Consider the following 21,064-nt stretch of genomic DNA (forward strand, 5'->3'; position numbering starts at 1 on the left):
TGAAACAGAGCCTGTCTGTGTGTCCAATCAAACAATTATATTTTATTCCACAATAAATAGGTAATTGATTGAGTCAGTCTTTCCTACCTGTGGACGGTGAATTCAATTCAGGCTGTAGGAGCAGGGAAATGTTGGTGTTTCAAGCCGAAATATGAAGGAGAAGGCCAGTTAGGACTTTAAATGCGGGTCTTCATCAGGACAGGGAAAACAAAGAAAAAGGGAGCAAATTAAGAAGTAAAAGGGATCTATATCTCATTAAAACATTGAAAGTGTGTGTACAGATAGAACCAAACTCTTACCCTAATGTGCAAAAAACTCAACTGGAATCATACAACCTCCTGTATGGGAACTGATGAATGGATCCTAACGAAGGCTGAGCTGCTGAAGGGGAAACTCTGCGAGGGAAGACTTACTCACCAGATAATCTGAACTACTCTATTTGGTTGAAGGTTTGAGAATCCCTTGTGAATGAATCAACTAATCAGCTTAGAAACAAGCCAGAAAAGTAAATTAATTATCGCTGTTAGACAGAGTTAAAAGGAAACAAGACAGCGACTCACGGCAGCCTAGCCGCTTACCTCTCATGCTACAAAGTTAAAGGCTCCCTCTTGGCCGCAACAACCGTGAGTGGTTCCCAAGAGAGAAGATGAAGAGGACATGGCATCAGCATGCAAAATGGTGATTGCGTGCCTGTTACAGGCAGCACTGATGTAGCACTTACCTCCCTGCTTTGACAATGACATGAGTTTTGATAATGCAACCTAACCATACCCTAATCAGAAAAAACAGCAAGGGCCTGATCTGTGGAATTGGTGGCAGGCAATTCAGTATCAACAATATGCTAGCTGCGCACTCATTGCAGAGAACACTGACGAGACATAGCCAAACCTACAGTGACACTAACTACATCTTTACAGGAATTGCATGGGTAGAGGGAATCTAACTTTGTTTAGATTGCAAAACATGAACATGGTAGGAGGCAACATTTTATCAGCAATAGTATGTGGCTTGCACAATGAAGTAATCATTGTAGTAAAGACAGTCTCAAAATCCGAGTAACCTTTACTGAATAAAAGTGATTAACAGTTCAATGGACCGAATTTACAGACATACATAACGTATCATACAACATGATTATAGCACAGACACTTAAACAAAAAAAATCATAATATCCAATTTTTCATTTACAATTTTGTACTAAACATTATTACTTTAAAGGTTCATATTCCTTAAATGATACGTGCAACATAGCTGTCAAAAAGACAGTGACAGATTTTAATGGTAAACAGCCCATGTTTTCCAAGCATACTACATGTGCTTCCAAAATGATTAAACGCATACCAGAAATCTGTATAGCATTGTTCAGATTAAACATTAACCTGCTGATTAAAACAGGGACAGTTTCTAATCTGTACAAATAACACTCTCGCACATAGAAACAGAAGGTCCACGTGTGGCAGGAAAGGCATATTGTGATGTGGGCGCAGATATTGTATAATGCAAGACACAAAAGACAGGGGTCAGTGGACCTTAGCAACATGCCCCACCCTCGCCGCTATATCCCCAAATCTTATCTCAAAGGATATATATCATGATGTGTGCACGCTCTATAGGCACCCTCTGCCCAAAGGGTGCTGCCATACCATAGGGAGACCATTCTTTTAAACAATACAGCCAGAGGTGTACCAACATTCAAAATGTACTCAATGATTATAAATTGTTTCTTTTTCTAAAAACAAACATTTATTCAAACAAAGTTATATAAATGCATAAATGATCTTCATTTATTGATTCTTCTTAAATATACTTCAAATGCCAGCCAACACATTTCGTCCAACAACAGTGGACTTCTTCAGGGCTGAAATATGATAAGTATACAATATATATATAAAACCGCACTAATATGAAATGAGAAATATACAAAAATACTATAATACACATAAACAAAAAGTAACAATACCCTTTGTATTACCACATATGTGATAAAGACACCCACACATAAGTGACATTTAAACAGACATGACATAAAAGCAATTTTCCAATGAAATCTATCTACCAAAACATAGGCGCTATCCAGTGATATTTCATCAAAAGTAAACTCGGGATACCAATTGTGGAGGATCTTTGAGAAGCATGGACATTCATATGTCAATTAGTATTTCCCATTAGTAAATTACACTTTGTAGAGATTGCAATGTCATACAGGATTTATAGGCTGCAATTGTCTGACCAAATATCATGTTTGCAAATTACAATTGATGATAGTTACAAAGTCCGACATAATTAAGTTGTCTGACAGGCTGTTGCATATAATCTTTCCCTGAGGGCTAAGGCACCTTGACCTACACCCACAGTCCTATCCGTGATGGATCAGATCCACAAACAGAGTAGAGAGCAAGAAAGAAAAAGATATCCAGTGATAAAGTGAGTAAACACCTACATGTGTGAAACAGTATATAAGGAACAGAGAGAGAAGAGGTAAAAACAGACTATCCAGGTGTTTACATACCATAAATATGGTAAAAGCGATATATGTTGTATAATCAAATTCCATGCAGTGCATATGAATATGCTCGATGTAATAAATGGAAAAGTACCCATGGTAGAGAATCTGATAAGGGGAAAAAGATGAATAAATATATGATTACAGCACACACCATGATACCAAATAAGCAAACGGTTGTGTTACAGTAATGTAAGGAGCTCAAGAGAGAAAGAAAATATGGCAGAAAAAGTACATCAGAAAACATACCCAATGAAAAAAGGAATGGGACTCATACGTTAGTTGACATCCGCCCCAGCAGCAATGGTAGATATGTGGATCCCGTGTCCCCAGTGTGCATTACACAAGAGGCTTATCAACCTCATGATGAGTACCTATCAATATAAGTAAATCATTTGTATAATAGGATCCATTGCAAAATCAATGAACACTATCAAAACTACACAAACATTTGGGAATGTATAAAAATATAAGTTAAGTTATGTGGAACCAATGTGGTTCCTCAACAACCACATGCTTGGATGTATGACAATTGACGTGCGCAAAAATATTTATAATCCTTTATGGATAGTCATTTAGCCGCGTCAAGACATAGAGTAAAAATATTTCAATAAAATAGGGTGCATATTATAAATAAGGCTCCCTGTTTTCCATTTTTACTGATTTTTACAGCTAAATACAGACAGAAAATCTCTTTTTGTCTGTATTTATTTTTAAATATGGATAAAAACAGAAATTGGGTGCTTTTTGATTGATTCTAAATACACTTTGCCATGACTGTCAGGCCAATAAATGTGTGGATTGATAGGTGAGGTGGTTAAAAAAAATGAATTTTAGTAAAGAGGCTTAAACTGCAGTAGATATGCTCAAGGCTGATACAGAAATGTGCATATTTTCATATAAGTGCATTGATTTATCTTTCACTCAAGCGTGACTGCATATTTATTGGTTAAATAAATGTGGAAATATATCAGATTCAGCTTTGTTTTTTCACAAAACCAATAATAAATACAGATGAAGTTGACAACAAATAAATAAGGATAAATACAGACGGAAATGTCCAAAAAATAAATACAATAAGACCAAGAGCCCTAATTAGAAATGATCCCTATCACGAAAAGCGGGACCTTACGACCGTTGTATAGGTCAAGGTGTCCCCAATATTAATACCAAAACAAGCAAGCAGCGTGTAGAAACATTACATCTGACCCAGAAATTCCTCCCAGCCATAAAAGCAACAACAATTATGTCACAAACGTAATATAAACAAAATCCCTATGGCTCAGTAACACTCCTACAAACTAAAAAAATAGAAAAGGAGAGCAAGAGGGAGGAAACGCAAGCTCATTACAGCCAAATGCGACAACAATCATCTCAAAAGTGTAATTTAAGCAAAGTCCCGGTAGGTCAATAACTTGTCCATAATTAAAACAAAAGAAAGAGGGAAGAGAGAAAACAATCTTTGCCAATGAGTGCTAGTTAATATGAGGGCAACTAAGAAGATTCTCATAGAACGCATTCAAGTAAAGCGAGCTATGTTAACTGCTCAGTAAAAATATGTTTGTATGTAGATGATCACAATATTGGCAAGTTAATTTAATAAGAACGGCGTTTATTATTATATCTAAATATTCTGATGGACATTAAATAATGTCCATCGGTCCATGTACAGTGTGCAACAGCCCACAGTGGCCATCCTGAGGGTGAAAAAAATCGCAACATCCCCAACTAACCAAATACAGATCGCACAGGACACATCTAGGTCCAGCGAGCTGTATAAACCGTTTAGAATTAATTTATTTATGTGTCACTAATCACAATGTAAACCAGTCATTTCAATGAGGCCGACATTTCTTACTATATATACGTGCTAAAATGTTTGATGATGCCAATCAGCCCGTTTGAAGATTGTTACAGACTGCAGTGGCCATCTTGGGAGGGAAAGGACCGTACAGACCCAAATAACTAAATACAGATTGCATGGTAAGCATCCCAGTCCAGCGAGCTGAGTCCACTACTCAATGGTATTATATGTATATATAGAGGATCTCAATATGAAGGTTGTTCGAAAAAGAGAGCAGCATTACTAAATATAGGTGAATACTCAAAAGGAGGTCTAGCTATGCCAAATCACCCACATATAAATAGGTGGATACTCACATATGTAATGTCATTTTTCCATTACTTCTATTTGAGCAAATAATCTCATGCCATTATCTAGAACCAGATAGTGATATAAAAAAGAATAAATAAACAAAAAATTATAATGAGTGAAGTAAGAGCGGAAATTTAGTAATAATAAAGATAAATTGACCTTCATGTTAATACAAGTGATCAGTGCAAACCGTATTAAACCCAACAAGAAGGGAAAGCATAGAGGTGTTAGCTATCAATCACCCCCTCTACGTTGGAAAAGAGAAATCATCCATATTGGTGTCTCCTCCACATCATAGTGATAGTTTTCATAAGTAACAAGCAAATGTGTAATTAGACATAATTACTTCAACAAACAATGCATTTCGCTAGATCTACGTTAAGCCTTTGATTCCCTACACTGGCACTATATGTTCTATGCCCTTTCCAGATTTGACATCCCAGAAGAATACATAAAGTGGGTGAGGCTGTTATATCTGAACCCCACGGCGCGAGCACGTACAGGACAGCATATTTCACAGCAGTACGGTGTTGCACGGGGTACCAGGCAGGGTTGCCCGTTCTTGCCCTTACTCTTCATCTTATCCGTGGAGCCTCTCCTACATAAACGTCTTAATATAACGGGTCATAGAGGGATTGAAATGGGGATCCAACACACATCTGCATATGCCGAAGATTTAATTTTATACTTCAAAAACTTAGACGAGGATTATGAACCTATACCTTCCACCTTTGACACGGTCCAGCGGCTTTCCGGACTCTCGATCAACGAGAACAAGTCCTATGTCTATTTCTTCACTGACATACACATAGCGGTCATCTGTGCTTCGGGAAGTGGATGTTTCAAATAGCACCTACCACCTTCAAATACCTAGGAATCCAAATATATAGTGAAACAACAGATCTACTAGATGGCAACTTACGACGTACTATCACTGCACTCAAGCCCCAAATAAAGTTCTGGACTTCCCTGACTATATCGAAGGCGGGTAAGGTGGGAATCGCCAAAATGGTAATGCTCCCTAGGTTGCTATATTATTTCACTAATTTGCCCATTATAGTACCAGCACCGGTATTTCAATTACTGACCTCCCTATTGGTTGATCTAATCTGGGGAAAAGGCCGCCGGCGTATTGGAATCGCGAAGTTACAATTAGACACTAAACAAGGGGGAATGGGGGTCCCGGACTTGAAAGCTTACTGTTACGTGAACCAGCTACCATAGCTGGCGTATTGGGTGGCCGGCCGTAATTTACAGGAGATTGGTATGTCTTGACAGTCATGGCTTAGAGGAGAATTCCATACACTCTTACTAACCAACAGCAAAATTCCCCCGACGGCACCCATTTATTAAGGGTCACGTTGTCACATTGGAGGAATGCTCTGCGATATACCAAACTGGTAGCCCCCTATGCCCCCACTATTCCCCTTTTGGGAATCCCCTCGCAGTCGGGCACTGTTACTAATTAAAGAATACAGGCATGGGGAGATGCGGGATTAACCACGGTGGGTGGGTTCTTTCTGGACGGTGCCCTGATGCCTCACGATGTCTTTATCCGAGAACATAGAGTACCAAATACACTGTTTCTCCTGCATGCTAGTGTTTCTCACTACATACGCAACACGTGGGCGCCCGAGGGGATAGAACCAGCAATGCACGCACTACTTACTATGCAATATCTGATGGGAAATGGGCGCTATTTAACGAGATGGCTCTACAGAGGGATCCGCACGATCGCAGCAGTGCCGCTCCAACCCCTCCGCAGTAGAGGCAGATGTGGACCGTGCACTTACTGACAAAGAATGGGACACTGTTTTGGAATAAACGAGGAAAGTATACAGGAACCCTAAATTTAGGTTTATACAGCTCATGTTCCTACATAGGGCCTATCTGACTCAACACAGGCTGAGTTCCATGTTTCCCGAAGCAGTAGATGTTTGCCCAAGCTGTCACTCCTCGGAAGTGGGCTTAATACATATGCAGTGGAACTGTCTATGACTAAGACATTACTGGGCATCCGTGGGTAAGATAATGAAGGACATTGCCCTGATGCGGAATGATGTCTCGCTAGAGTTCTGCCTACTGGGGTTGGGTCCAAAAGGGAAGAAGGGACACCCCGTTAACAAATTTATTAACCTTGCTTTCATTTTAGCTAAGCGTAACATCACAATGAGATTGAAGACTGCTAAACCGCCGTCCCTACAAGACTGGCACAGTGAAATGGTCAGATGGGGGAGGGCAGAGGGTGCTGAGCTGCAGAGGGAAGACCACAGAGGGTTGCGTTAGAAACCCATTTCTATGGAATGGAATATATTGATGGAAGAATTTATGGCTGTTGACATGCAACTGTACTGACGGATTCCTTATACTGGCTATATTGTATACTGCACTCATCTTCTGAGAACTTATGAATCACCATGCTTAGCCATTATTTAGGGTGGCATTTGCCTCAAAATCTCTGCATATTCATTGAGATCTCGGGCCACCGTATCTAAATGGTGAATCAACTTGCATACACGCAAGTTTAAGATGTTGGCAATATTGCTGCGTCTCAGGTTAGAGCTGGCTTTCTTAATTACTAACTATCTCAGACTGTCCTTCGGATGCTTGAAAGTATTGAAGTGTTCAACTGGAGGTGCCCCTTGTACGCTATATCTGATCCTGCTGCAGTGCTGCAAAATGCAAGTTTTTACCTTGTGAAGCATCTGGCCAACTTATAAAAACCCACATGGGCATATGATCACATAGATAACATATACACTATTGCAGTTTGTGTGTTCTTTTAAAAGTGTATGTGTGATCATTGTGACTGAAAATCGTTGTTTCTATGGTCATCACACATGCCTTGCACTTCCCATATTTATAATGACATGTAACCTGCGGTAGATTCCATAGTGTTCATATGGAAGATTTGGGTTGGCTCCCTTAGATCAGAGTTTACCACATGATCTTTTATGCTTTTGCCCCGCTTAAAGGAGTGAATGGGTAGCTCATCAGTCCCAACCTCAACAGCGAGCAGGCTCCAGTGTTGATTTATAAATCTTTCATATCGCATTACTACATGTGCAGAAGTAGTCCCACCAATCATTCTGTTCTGAGTCTCATCCTCATGCTCTTTGGGTTCAAGTAGGACCTCTCTGGGAAAAACCAGGCCCTCTTACAGGCTTTCTTCAGTAAGCTATTGGGATAGCCCCTTTGCTGCCAGATGCCTAAATAGAGCATCAGATTCCCAAAAGTAGTTTGGTTTATGTGAGCTATTCCTCTGGAGACAGATTGTCCATAGGGTAAGTTGTCCTTCAGGTTCCTAGGATGGTAACTTGAATATCGGAAAAGGGTATTTCTCTAACTGTTCTTCCTGAAAAGTGTAGTTTACAAAGGGGCATTGTCGACTCTAATCAGTAGAGCTGATGGCCACTTCTGTAGGAAAATCAAACACTGGAAGAGGGAATGTCATCAGAAACCTAAAAGGGTACAGGGAAATGTACAACAGATTCTACAAATGCAGAGGAATTATGTGATGGTTCTGTATATGCAAAATTCTAAACAAAATGTGCAGAGTCAGAATACATTTTAAATGCCATTGCCTACAGAACAGTAATGCAGCAAAACATGAGAAATCAGATGCCCTAACCAGCAGAATCAATTGATTCTGAGTGATGAATTGACAGGAAATAGTTCACAATGATTGTACCTGAAAGGGGAGGAGGACTGCATACTTGGAGCTGTCTTATAGGTCAACCAAAGTGGCACATACTTTGACAAAGAAGTAAATGGCAATTCCGTTTTTGGTTGATGAGAGGGTAAACGTTCTACAGTTTGTTTTGTGTAAGTCCCAAAGCTAACCTTTTCGAGAAGAGAAGCCCAGGTTTCTTAAGGATCAGCAATAAACAAATTGTTAATCAGGTTACAACAGATGTTCCAAATATAATACTCCTCAGCACCAATTTATTTTGTGTGATTTAAGGCCTGTGAACTCTGTGGGGAGGGGACTTGGTTTGCAAAATAAATTGTATGATTTATTGCACTCCAAATTGTGTTGCAATTGAGACACAAGATAAGGATTCTGTGTTCATAATAAATTCATTGGAATCGAGAATTTAGTTATTCCCAGTTTTGACCATGGAAGACGTGCCTCTGGATTTAAAACATACTGTCAAAGATGAGGTATGTGATTTTTCTGGAACAGAGACTGGATTGATTAAAAGAGCAAAGCCGGTTAAACATGATGGAGTACTTACTAGAATGAGACTTACAAAAGAGGCAGAAGAAGGAATGAAGCCAGTGTTGGAAACCGGGCAACCGGGTTAGCAGTCACCAGGTTCCCAGCACAGTGGTAGCTTGGCTTGAGCGGTTGGGGGTCAGGCACCGTGTTAAGCGTACGTCACACCCTCACAATAACCATGCGTTCATCCGTTCCAAAAACGACACTACACCGTAAAAATTATGGAAGTCAAGATGAAAATATATATGTCTTTATCTTATTTTCTCTTAGTTGCAGGCTTCACATCATAAATACAATACAATAGGATTTTCCTTCAAAAGAGCAGGTCAAATAAACAATGCTACTTCGGAATTTCAAAAAATAGGTTCAGGTCATCATTAAGCAAAGAATAAATAGATGTGCAATAAATACAGACGGCAAATAAATACAGTCAGACAATAAATACAGTGCAAGAATAAATTAGTGGAAGACAATAAATAAAGCACCTTCAATAAATAAGGTAAAACAATCAATGACAATTACAGATCAGATCATTTTCATGAGGTCACTGTACTAGTCTCAGTTCACCCCTGGCATTCCCAGGCTGGTCCTAACACCCCTCTAACCCCTAGGATGGTCTTTAGGGCTCCACGGGGCCTTAGAAGCCCCCTCTACCACTTACTGTCCCTTCCACGACGATCGGCTCCGCTCGGCGCCGTGTCGACGCCGTGAGGCGGCTCCGGATCGATGTCGCTGGGCGGTCTCGACTCCATGTCGCTGGGCGGTCTCGACTCGATGACGCTGGGCGGTTTCGACTCGATGTCGCTGGGCGGTCTCGACTCGATGTCGCTGGGCGGTCTCGACTCGATGTCGCTGGGCGGTCTCGACTCGATGTCGCTGGGCGGTCTCGACTCGATTTCGCCTTCCGGCGACGCAGGGACACGGTCTCCCCGCTTCCGGGTGTCTCCGGAGTGCGATCTCCACTCCCGACCTCCGGCGCGCTTCACCTCCGGTTCCGGCGACTCCTGTGGGCGGACTTCACTCCCCCGTCGACGCCTCACCTCGACCTCAGGTGACTCCCGACTCGACCTCCGGGGCCTCTCCACGACCTCCGTCGGCGTCCTCACTCGACCTCAGGTGACTCCCTACTCGACCTCCGGTGCCTCTCCACGACCTCCGTCGGCGCCCTCACTCGACCTCTGGCGGCTCCGGGTACGACGTCTGCTTTCTGTCAGCGCTGCTTCTCTACCTCAGGCCCCAGGTCTCCAGGCTTCTCGACGTCAGGACTCCAGGAGGACACCGCTGAACAGGTCAGGAGCTTGCTGTTCTTCCTCTTTAAGGCCTGTTCCAAATGTTCAGATCCTTAAAATGGTTCTTCTGGTCTTGGTCCCGCACAGGGCTTTAGGCTGGGCTTGGTCAGTAGGGACTAGCATCAAGGGTGGGTTTCTGGACCCCACTCCAAGCACTGGTTTCCACCTCTGCTGCCTTACTCCGACCTCCTTCTATCTCTGTCCTCTCTCTTCTCCAGTCAGTTGCCAACTGCCACTCTGAGATGGCCTCTCAACATTCTAAACTGCCTCCCACTATCACAGGATTCTAGAATGTTCCAGGAGGTTCTGGTTATGTCACAGGTGACAATGGATGGCCACCAATTTGTGTCTTAGGCCCTCAGACAGAAGTTCCAGGGGTATGGAAAATGGCTCCCTGTCCCTGTATCAACACTAAAAAGTCTGGTGGTTCCCAAAAAGGAAAAATTATAACAGGGTTTGAGGCAGAAGTGGGACAAAATAAATAATGATGAGGAGGGACCACCCAAAGGGCTGACAGGTCTAACACGCGTCCCCCCCAGCTGAAAGTGGGGAGAGCTACCCAACCCCTTGGGAGTTCTCATCACTAAGGCGGAAATACCTTGAGAGACCGTCTGCATTGGCGTGGTCCACTCCAGGCCGATGTTCCACCTGAAAGTCCATTCCCTGTAGGGAGATAGACCACCTTAGCAACTTGGGATTCACTCCCTTCATCTGCATCAGCCACCGAAGGGGTCTGTGGTCGGTCTGAACTAGGAAGTGCGAGCCAAACAGGTATGGCCGCAACTTCTTCAGAGCCCATACCACTGCAAAGGCTTCACGCTCTATTGCACTCCACTTCTGTTCCCTGGTAAGTAGTCTCCGGGATAGGAAGACCACGGGTTGATCCAGACCCTCTTCATTGAGTTGCGATAACACTGCCCCAATGCCATGTTCCGATGCATCCGTCTGGACAATGAACTCCTTGGAAAAGTCTGGGGCCCTTAAGACCGGGGCCTCGCACATGGCTTGCTTCAGTTTCACAAAGGCCTGCTGACAAGCCTCTGTCCAGACTACCCGTCGAAGTTGCTTCTTGGACGTAAGCTCCGTGAGGGGGGCCACAATGGTACCATACCCCTTCACGAAGCGGCGGTAATATCCGGTGAGGCCCAGAAAGGCTCGGACCTCAGTCTGAGTCTTGGGGGGTTCCCAGGCCATGAAGGCCTCAATTTTCGCCTGGAGGGGTTGCACCGCTCCCCTACCCACCAAGTGTCCAAGGTACACTACCGACCCCTGCCCGATCTGGCATTTACTGGCCTTGATCGTTAAACCAGCGTGCTTCAGGGCCTGGAGAACAGCTTGCAGGTGACGCAAGTGATCCTCCCAGCTGTTACTGAAGACGGCAATGTCGTCCAGATAAGCAGCAGAGAAACTCTCCATTCCAGCGAGGATCTGGTTCACCAGACGCTGAAACGTGGCAGGTGCGTTCTTGAGCCCAAAGGGCATCACGCAGAACTGGTAGTGGCCCTTGGGCGTGGAGAAGGCTGACCTTTCCTTAGCTCCATCAGTCAGAGAGATCTACCAGTACCCGGAAGTAAGGTCAAAGGTACTCAGATATTGGGCAGCTCCCAGCCGGTCAATCAGTTCATCCGCCCTCGGAATCGGATGAGCATCAGTCTTGGTTACTGAGTTCAGTCCCCGGTAGTCCACACAGAACCTCAGTTCCGGTTGGGCACCCGGTGGTACAGCTTTTGGTACTAATACCACCGGACTGGACCAGGGGCTGCTGGAAGGTTCAATCACTCCTAGCTCCAACATCTTAGTGACTTCACTGTGAATGCTGGCCTTCACCTTGTCTGTCATCCGGTAGATCTTTGACTTCACAGGTGGGCTGTCTCCTGTGTCCACATCATGGACGCACAGGTAAGTCCTACCCGGAACAAGGGAGAACAACGAAGAGTACTGCCCCAGGACCTGGCGGCAGTCCTCCTGCTGTTCAGGAGTTAGGGACGGGGAGAGAATCACTCCCTCCACCAACCCATCCTTCTCTTGAGACGCAAATAAGTCGGGGAGAGGCTCGCTTTCCACGTCCTCTGCTCCGTCAGTCACCATCAGCAATATGACTTCGGGCCTCTCATGGTGGGGTTTGAGGCGGTTGGCATGCAGCACCCGTAGGGGCTGGCGAGGGGTCTTCAGATCCACCAAGTAGGTAGCCTTACCCTTCTTCTCCAACACCTCAAAGGGTCCTGACCAGCGATCCTGGAGGGCGCTAAGCTCTCCTGGTTCGATCACCCACACCTTCTGGCCAGGTTCCAATTCCACCGGATGAGCATTGTGGTCATACCACGCCTTCATCACTGCTTGGCTGGCTTCCAAGTTGTCAGAAGCTTGCTTCCACAACTTAGCCATTTGGCTCCGGAAGGCCAGCATGTAGCTCACCACGTCCTGGGGAAGCTTTCTGGGAGTTCTTTCCCATCCGTCTCTCACCAGGTCGAGAGGTCCACGCACAGGGTGCCCATACAAAAGCTCGAAGGGGCTGAAGCCCACTCCCTTCTGTGGCACTTCCCTGTAAGAAAACAATAGACAGGGTAGGAGGACCTCCCATTTCCTCCGCAGGCTTTCAGGCAGACTTCTGATCATGCCTTTCAAGGTTTTATTGAACCTCTCCACCAGACCATTGGTCTGGGGGTGGTAAGGAGTGGTGAACCGGTAGGTCACTCCACACTCCTTCCACATGGCCCGCATGTATGCTGACATGAAGTTGGTCCCCCTGTCAGACACAACTTCCTTGGGAAAACCCACTCGGGTAAAGATTCCCATCAGGGCCCTAGCCACAACAGGTGCAGTAATGGTCCTCAGAGGTATAGCCTCTGGGTACCGTGTGGCATGATCCACCAGAACCAGGATAAACCTGTGACCAGCTGTAGTAGGCGGATCTAACGGACCCACAATGTCGATGCCCACCCTTTCAAAGGGGGTGCTAACGACAGGAAGTGGTTCCAGGGGAGCTTTCAGCTTCACCCCTGTTTTCCCATTGGCTTGACAAGACACGCACGTCCGGCAGTAGGTGTCGGACGACACTTTCATTTGAGGCCAATAAAAGTGTGGGACAAGCTGGGCAAAGGTCTTGTCTTGCCCCAGGTGTCCTGCCAAGGGGATCTCATGAGCCAATTCCAGGAGAAAGGCTCGATAACGTTGAGGGACAACCAAGGCCCGTGTCGATCCGTGCATGGGTGCCTTGGGTTCACTGTAGAGGAGGCCATCCTCCCAGTAAATGTTGTAATTCCCCTCAACGTTCCCTGCTGCCTGGGCTTCGGCCTGTCGCCTCAGTCCCTCAAGGGTAGGACACTCCCTCTGGCCCTTGCAGAATTCCTCCCTGGTCGGCCCTCCCTCCACGTGCCACTCGGCCGGGATGGGTAGGTTCTCCCGTTCGGTAACATCCCCCTCCGCGGACTCCTGGTCCACCACCTCCGGTGGCCTATCCGTCACATGGGGCGCGGATGCCGAGGCAGGCTCCTCCTGCCCTCGGTTCTTCCCTTGGTCAGCAGCCGGCTGTGCCTTTGTTCCAGGCTCCCGCCTAAACGAACTCCCCTTCCGGGTAGTCGCAGACCCTGTGCTGACACAGGCCCAGTCAGGTGTACCCAGCATCTCAGCATGAGTCCGGTATTCCACCTCCTTCCAAGCATTATGCTCCATGTCATTCCCCAGCAGACAATCGACTGGCACGGCAGGGCTTACGGCAACTCGAAGCAACCCTGCAACCCCTTCCCATTCAAATGGAACCTCGGCCACCGAATAGTGGCCCATTCTGCCGTCAGCCATCGCGGCAGGGTGGAGTACATTGGGAATCACCGGCTCTGGAGACACCAGTTGGCTACGTACCATAGTCATACTGGCTCCTGTGTCTCTCAGAGCCTCCCCTCTTTGGCCGTTGATGGTGACCCACTGCCCATACTTTGTGGTATTTGCGGGCACCTGGATCTTAGGATACATCTCCCGTTCTCCCAGGGACACTAAAGTGACACCCGCCCACTCCCTTCCCTTATCTAAAGGCATCTCCTCCCCGAGCACTACACTAGCTACTCCGGGGGCCTTTCCTCCAATGGGAGGGGGTGGTCTTTTCGGGCACTTCACATCTCCCTTATAGTGTCCGACACCACCGCACTCGAAGCAATGGACAACCCTTGGCTGCTGACTCTGGCCAGGATTAGGGTTTCTGGGTGGGTTAGCCCTAGGGGTGAATCCCGTTCCCTTCCCTTGGAAACTATTTTGGGGGCCTTTAGAGAACTCCGTTTTCTTTTCCCCTCCCTCTTTCTTCTGGGGGGCGCCCTGTCCGGTCTTTTGAGAGTCCCCTCCAGTCCCCCTTGTGGACACCCGGGTACTAGCCCAAATGTCCGCCTCCTCAGCAAGCTTCCGGGGATTGGTCAGCTTGCTATCCACCAGGTGTTGACGCAGTTCGGGGAAACATTTTTCGAGCAGGTGTTCCTTCAACATCAAATCAAACAACCCCTCATAGTCCCTCACCTCGCTGCCCTGTATCCAACCCTCTAATGCCTTCTTTGCATAGTCCAGGAAATCCACCCAATTCTGTGTGCCCAGTTTGTGGCTACCCCGGAACTTCTGTCTGTACTTCTCGGGTGTTAGTCCAAACTTCCTCACGAGCGCCACTTTCATGGTGGGGTAGTGGGTCTGCTCATCCTGCTCCAGGGCCAATAATGTATCCCTGCCAGCTGGAGGCATGTATTTATACAATCCCCCTCCCCAATATTTCTCTGGAACCCCATGGGCTCTTAAAGAGACCTCATAGGCCGCTAGCCACTTGGCGATGTCATCTCCCGCACTATAGCTGGCTACGATGTCTTTTGGCAAATAGGGTTTGGGTTCCCTGGTGATTTCTCTGCCTTCGCTGCCACCATTAGGAACAGTGTGTGCCCCGACCCGTAGGATCTGGAGATCTATCTCCCTGAGCCTCAACTCGTGAGCCATCCTCCGTTCCTCCTTTTCTTTCTCCAGCTTCGCCAATTCCCATGTGAGCTGTCTTTTCTCCCTCCGGTCAGTTAATTCTGCTTCTGATAATCCGTTGCTAGAGACACTGCTGCCCTTCCTTGAAAGTGTTCTGGGCCCCGCTAATAGGTTCCCCACCTCAGGTTGGTACAAACCAGCCCCCTCGCTGTCAGGCTCTCCATCCCTGTCCTCCTTCTCAACCTTACTTTCTCGCCGTGCCTCCCCCCAAGCCCTCAAGCTGGTCTGGAGCTCACCCTTCTTTGCACCTTGGGGACAAAACACCCCCTCTCGCTGACAAAACTCTCTGAGCTGGGCCACAGTGTAAGTTTCCACATCCTCCAACACAAACTCCATTTTGCCCACTCAGGATAGAAGACAGTTGCTTACAGAAGCTATGCAGGGGGGTACCTTTTGTAATACCTCCTCCCACCACCAGAAGTAAATTTGGAAAAAACAAAACTCAAAATCAGGAAGTCCGCTTGGAGAAAACTCCCGGTGTAGGCCTATGGACTACCCAAAGTTATTGTCGAGTAGACGCAAGCACAGCTCTATCCCACCACTGAACACCAATTTTATGTTGGAAACCGGGCAACCGGGTTAGCAGTCACCAGGTTCCCAGCACAGTGGTAGCTTGGCTCGAGCGGTTGGGGGTCAGGCACCGTGTTAAGCGTACGTCACACCCTCACAATAACCATGCGTTCATCCGTTCCAAAAACGACACTACACCGTAAAAATTATGGAAGTCAAGATGAAAATATATATGTCTTTATCTTATTTTCTCTTAGTTGCAGGCTTCACATCATAAATACAATACAATAGGATTTTCCTTCAAAAGAGCAGGTCAAATAAACAGTGCTACTTCGGAATTTCAACAAATAGGTTCAGGTCATCATTAAGCAAAGAATAAATAGATGTGCAATAAATACAGACGGCAAATAAATATAGTCAGACAATAAATACAGTGCAAGAATAAATTAGTGGAAGACAATACATAAAGCACCTTCAATAAATAAGGTAAAACAATCAATGACAATTACAGATCAGATCATTTTCATGAGGTCACTGTACTAGTCTCAGTTCACCCCTGGCATTCCCAGGCTGGTCCTAACACCCCTCTAACCCCTAGGATGGTCTTTAGGGCTCCACGGGGCCTTAGACGCCCCCTCTACCACTTACTGTCCCTTCCACGACGATCGGCTCCGCTCGGCGCCGTGTCGACACCGTGAGGCGGCTCCGGATCGATGTCGCTGGGCGGTCTCGACTCGATGTCGCTGGGCGGTCTCGACTCGATGTCGCTGGGCGGTCTCGACTCGATGTCGCTGGGCGGTCTCGACTCGATGTCGCTGGGCGGTCTCGACTCGATGTCGCCTTCCGGCGTCGCAGGGACACGGTCTCCCCGCTTCCGGGTGTCTCCGGAGTGCGATCTCCACTCCCGACCTCCGGCGCGCTTCACCTCCGGTTCCGGCGACTCCGGTGGGCGGACTTCACTCCCCCGTCGATGCCCCAACTCGACCTCAGGTGACTCCCGACTCGACCTCCGGGGCCTCTCCACGACCTCCGTCGGCGTCCTCACTCGACCTCAGGTGACTCCCTACTCGACCTCCGGTGCCTCTCCACGACCTCCGTCGGCGCCCTCACTCGACCTCTGGCGGCTCCGGGTACGGCGTCTGCTTTCTGTCAGCGCCGCATCTCTACCTCAGGCCCCAGGTCTCCAGGCTTCTCGACGTCAGGACTCCAGGAGGACACCGCTGAACAGGTCAGGAGCTTGCTGTTCTTCCTCTTTAAGGCCTGTTCCAAATGTTCAGATCCTTAAGATGGTTCTTCTGGTCTTGGTCCCGCACAGGGCTTTAGGCTGGGCTTGGTCAGTAGGGACTAGCATCAACGGTGGGTTTCTGGACCCCACTCCAAGCACTGGTTTCCACCTCTGCTGCCTTACTCCGACCTCCTTCTATCTCTGTCCTCTCTCTTCTCCAGTCAGTTGCCAACTGCCACTCTGAGATGGCCTCCCAACATTCTAAACTGCCTCCCACTATCACAGGATTCTAGAATGTTCCAGGAGGTTCTGGTTATGTCACAGGTGACAATGGATGGCCACCATTTTGTGTCTCAGGCCCTCAGACAGAAGTTCCAGGGGTAGGGAAAATGGCTCCCTGTCCCTGCATCAACACTAAAAAGTCTGGTGGTTCCCAAAAAGGAAAAATTATAACAGAGTTTGAGGCAGAAGTGGGACAAAATAAATAATGATGAGGAGGGACCACCCAAAGGGCTGACAGGTCTAACAGCCAGTGACTGAAAAGATGATCAGGGAGTTCTCAGGGAGGTACTCGGTAGTCCTTGTCAGGGCTGGACTGGCTACCAGACATTTTTTGCTGGCATGGCAGGGTCGGGTCCAGGTTTACTGCTGAGGGGCTGATTATGTTGCTGGGGAGCTGCTGACACATCTAAATAAACAATGCAAAACAAATAGCTTTAAAGTGTACTTTTTTAAACATTTGTTTTGCATTGTTTATTAAGGAAAGCCCAGTAGCCAGTCCGACCCTGGTTCTTGTAACGCACCTGTGATGGGAATTAAAAAGCCGAATGGCAAGTGGAGAATCCTTCAGGATATTTGCAAGATTAAAATAAAATTGTTGTTCCACATTGTACAGTGGTACCGACTCCAGCAGTAATTTTGTTTCAGATTCCACCAGAAGAAGAATGGGATACAGTCATTGACTGTTGCCAAGTGTTTTTCTCATTTCCTTTGCATACAAAATCACAATTTCTTTCTGCATTTCAATTTTCGAATAAAGTTCTTGTGTGGTGTGGAATCCACAAGAATATCTGAAAAGTCCTTTGATTTTTCAGCAAATCTTGATAAAAGATCTAGAATGTTTGAACCTGCCATCCAATTCAGTCTTGCTGCAATATACTGATGACCTACTGGTCGCATCCAAAACAACAGAGTGCTGTAAACCTGATACCATTGCCTGGTTAAATCATTTAGCGGAAAGTGGACATAGAGATTTGCTAACTAAAACTCAATATTGTAAAAAGAAATCATCTGTCTTGAACACCATATTGAAAAGGGTGTGAGAATAGCATGTGCTTCTGCAGTTCTGAAATTGAGTCAGCTGACTACAGAGAGGGAGGATCAGATGTGTAGTTGTTGAATACTGTCATCATTGGATTCCAAACGTTTCCTTGATTGCAAAGCCTTTAGGGAAATTGACACTTGGTGATGAATGCATTAATACATTTAAGAAATTAAAAGATAGGTTGTGACATGCACCCAAACTTGGGATGCCTGATTACAATTTGACATTTCTTCTGGTCTACCATGAGAGAAATTGATGTTCCCTTTCGATTCTTACACAGAAACATGGAGGTATAATGCGTCCAGCATCATATCTTTCGGTTCTATTAGATCCAGTAGCTGTGAGCTTTCCAAGTTGTTTGAAATTGGTAATAGCTATGTGCTTGCCTCAGAGACCAATATGGAGCATTTAGAGCTGTCTAAGCAGTATGTTTAATTTCTGAGACATTAGAAGCCTCTACTTTGCCAAATGTAACTTCAGCACAAGTGTCAGAATTGGTTGCATTGACAAGAGCTTGCTGTTTATCAGAGAATCTGGATGTGACAATCTATAAAGACAGCCAGTATAGTTTTGGAGTTGTCCACGACTATGGTCAACTATGGCCACAAAGGGCTTTTATGGCATCTTCAGGAGCCCCAATCAAAAATGGTGTTTGTATATTGGATTTGTTAATAGCTTTACAGAAGCCAACAGAAATTGTAGTTGTAAAACGCATAGCTCATAAAACTGGTAAGGATATGGTCATACTTGGAAACAAGTATGCGTATCAAGTGGCAAAATATTGTCCATTACAAGATGAGACAGTTGCTCAAGATGGTGAAAAGGGAAGGATAAGAACTGATTCAGTACAAAATGAAGAAACTGTGAATTGTTTCTTTATGGATTTAATGCTGAAATCTTAAATCAAATTGAGAGATTTGCAGGAAGATGCCCCAGAGAACGAGAAAAGAAAATGGAAGATGTTGGGCTACAAGAAGAATCATTAGGATATACATATAACACCTAATCACAAGTACGACAGGATACACTCAGGTAAAGTTAGTTTAGTTTGCATTTTCAAAAAGTACTGGGAAAAATACAGGATTTTGAAATGTTGCTTAAGATGTTTGCAACTGATGTTTGGTGTTTCATTTAAATAATCAAGGCAAAAGAAAACGTACTGTTATGAACCATACTGACAAATCAGTAGGCCCATTTATAAGACTCCTGGAAGATTATATTGAGATGCCAAACTGTGACGGTTTGAAATATGTTGTTTCTAAATGGGTGGAGGCATTTTCCACGGGAGAGCAGATAGTCTTACAGCATTCAAATTGTTGTTTAGGAAGTTGATATCAAGATTTGGCCTTACAACTTCTATTGAGACTGATCATGGAGCCCATTTCAAGAAGGAAGTTTTGCTAATTATTTTCACAGCATTTGATATCAACCAAAGACTTAATTGTAGTTATCAACCACAATATTCCGGTATAGCTGAAAGAGCAAATGTACTGTCAAAAACAAATTGGCGAAAGTTTATTCTTCGACTGGTTTAAAGTGCCCTGCCTCTTGTTTTCATGAGCATGAGAAGTCTTCCTGGCAATGCACCAGGTATTAACCCAAGTACCTGTGCTTGTTTACCTTCTCTAGATGTGCTATCTGTAACATTTTCACCACAGTATGAATTATACAGGTAGTATGATCTTTACACCTTCAGACCATGGGTATTTTAAGTGAATACTGTATTTTTGCATAGAATGTTCACTGTTCTAAACAGATACATTTTCAATACTCTGTGGCATATTTCTCATCAGTATTTCTCTGTCTGCAATCAGTGTGGTATAGAGCACATTTTCTCCATAGAGTAAACACTGTTTACAGTACTCACTTTTCTACTCATGACAACTTCATTTCTCAATGTAGGTTTGTGAGTGTGAAGGCTATAATACAGATAAAAGCTGTCTGTAGTAGGGCATTCATTGTGGTACGAACACTGAGTATCATGCGGGGCCTGACTTTCTCTGAACAGTTGCATATATAATGTACACAGTGTATAACAATGGTTTCCCATATATCTATGATTGATTGTTAATGAGAACTAGGCTTTCCGTTAATTGAATATTATAGGGTCAAAGTTGCACATAACACATACCTGCTACACCTAAGGGCGTTGTATCTGTGACAGCATTAATGATGCTTCATAGTATTCTGAGATACTTTGTACCTACTTTCAGACCTCTAATGCCATACTAGTTTATACAGTAATGTGTAAAAAAGATGATGTCCTCAGTGATGTCATCAGTTATGTCATCAATTGTGTAATTTGAAATGTTGTCAGTTATGTCATATATGATGTCATAGAACATGCCATCAGTGATGTAATATATGAGGTCATACATTGTAATTAGTGATTACTTAGGCAACTAATAAGAAATCGGGCATACAAACATTATAACAATTACAGAAACCCAGGTCAAAATCTATTGTGAAAATTATTCATAAGTATCAAAAGAGCTGTAAATATGTACACATAGTCAAAGTCAACACGCATGAAATAAATACATGATTCAAAAGAAAATTATTTTCATTTTTATAAATATCTGTGTAAGAACAGTTCATTCTGCCATCAAAGGTGTAAGGGAAACAAGCCTAATTGACCAATCATGCCTCCCGCCTTCATCCTTCTATTGTCCATACATGACTATTTAATGGTTTGATAAGAAAAACAGAGCCTATAGAAGCTGTCTGCTTTCAAAGGCGTTCCTCTAGTTCTAAAGACAGTTAGGGATACATAGTTAAAGATGAAATGATAATTAATGGTATGTGTCTTTAATCTGCAACGGATCACATTTATAGCAA

The 21,064-nt window shown here is 45.0% G+C and overlaps 1 long non-coding RNA gene across 1 annotated transcript in view; it reads right to left on the bottom strand.

Moving 5' to 3' along the window:
- Nucleotides 1–21,064, bottom strand: part of LOC146865351 (uncharacterized) — a 1,546,523-nt gene that overhangs the window by 535,686 nt on the left and 989,773 nt on the right. Inside the window, exon 6 of the long non-coding RNA XR_014970088.1 lies at nt 88–188. This is a non-coding gene — a long non-coding RNA (uncharacterized LOC146865351). The remainder of the gene's footprint in view (nt 1–87; nt 189–21,064) is intronic.

Source organism: Triturus cristatus, chromosome 2_1 (assembly GCF_964204655.1).
Source record: "Triturus cristatus chromosome 2_1, aTriCri1.1, whole genome shotgun sequence".
NCBI lineage: Eukaryota > Metazoa > Chordata > Amphibia > Caudata > Salamandridae > Triturus > Triturus cristatus.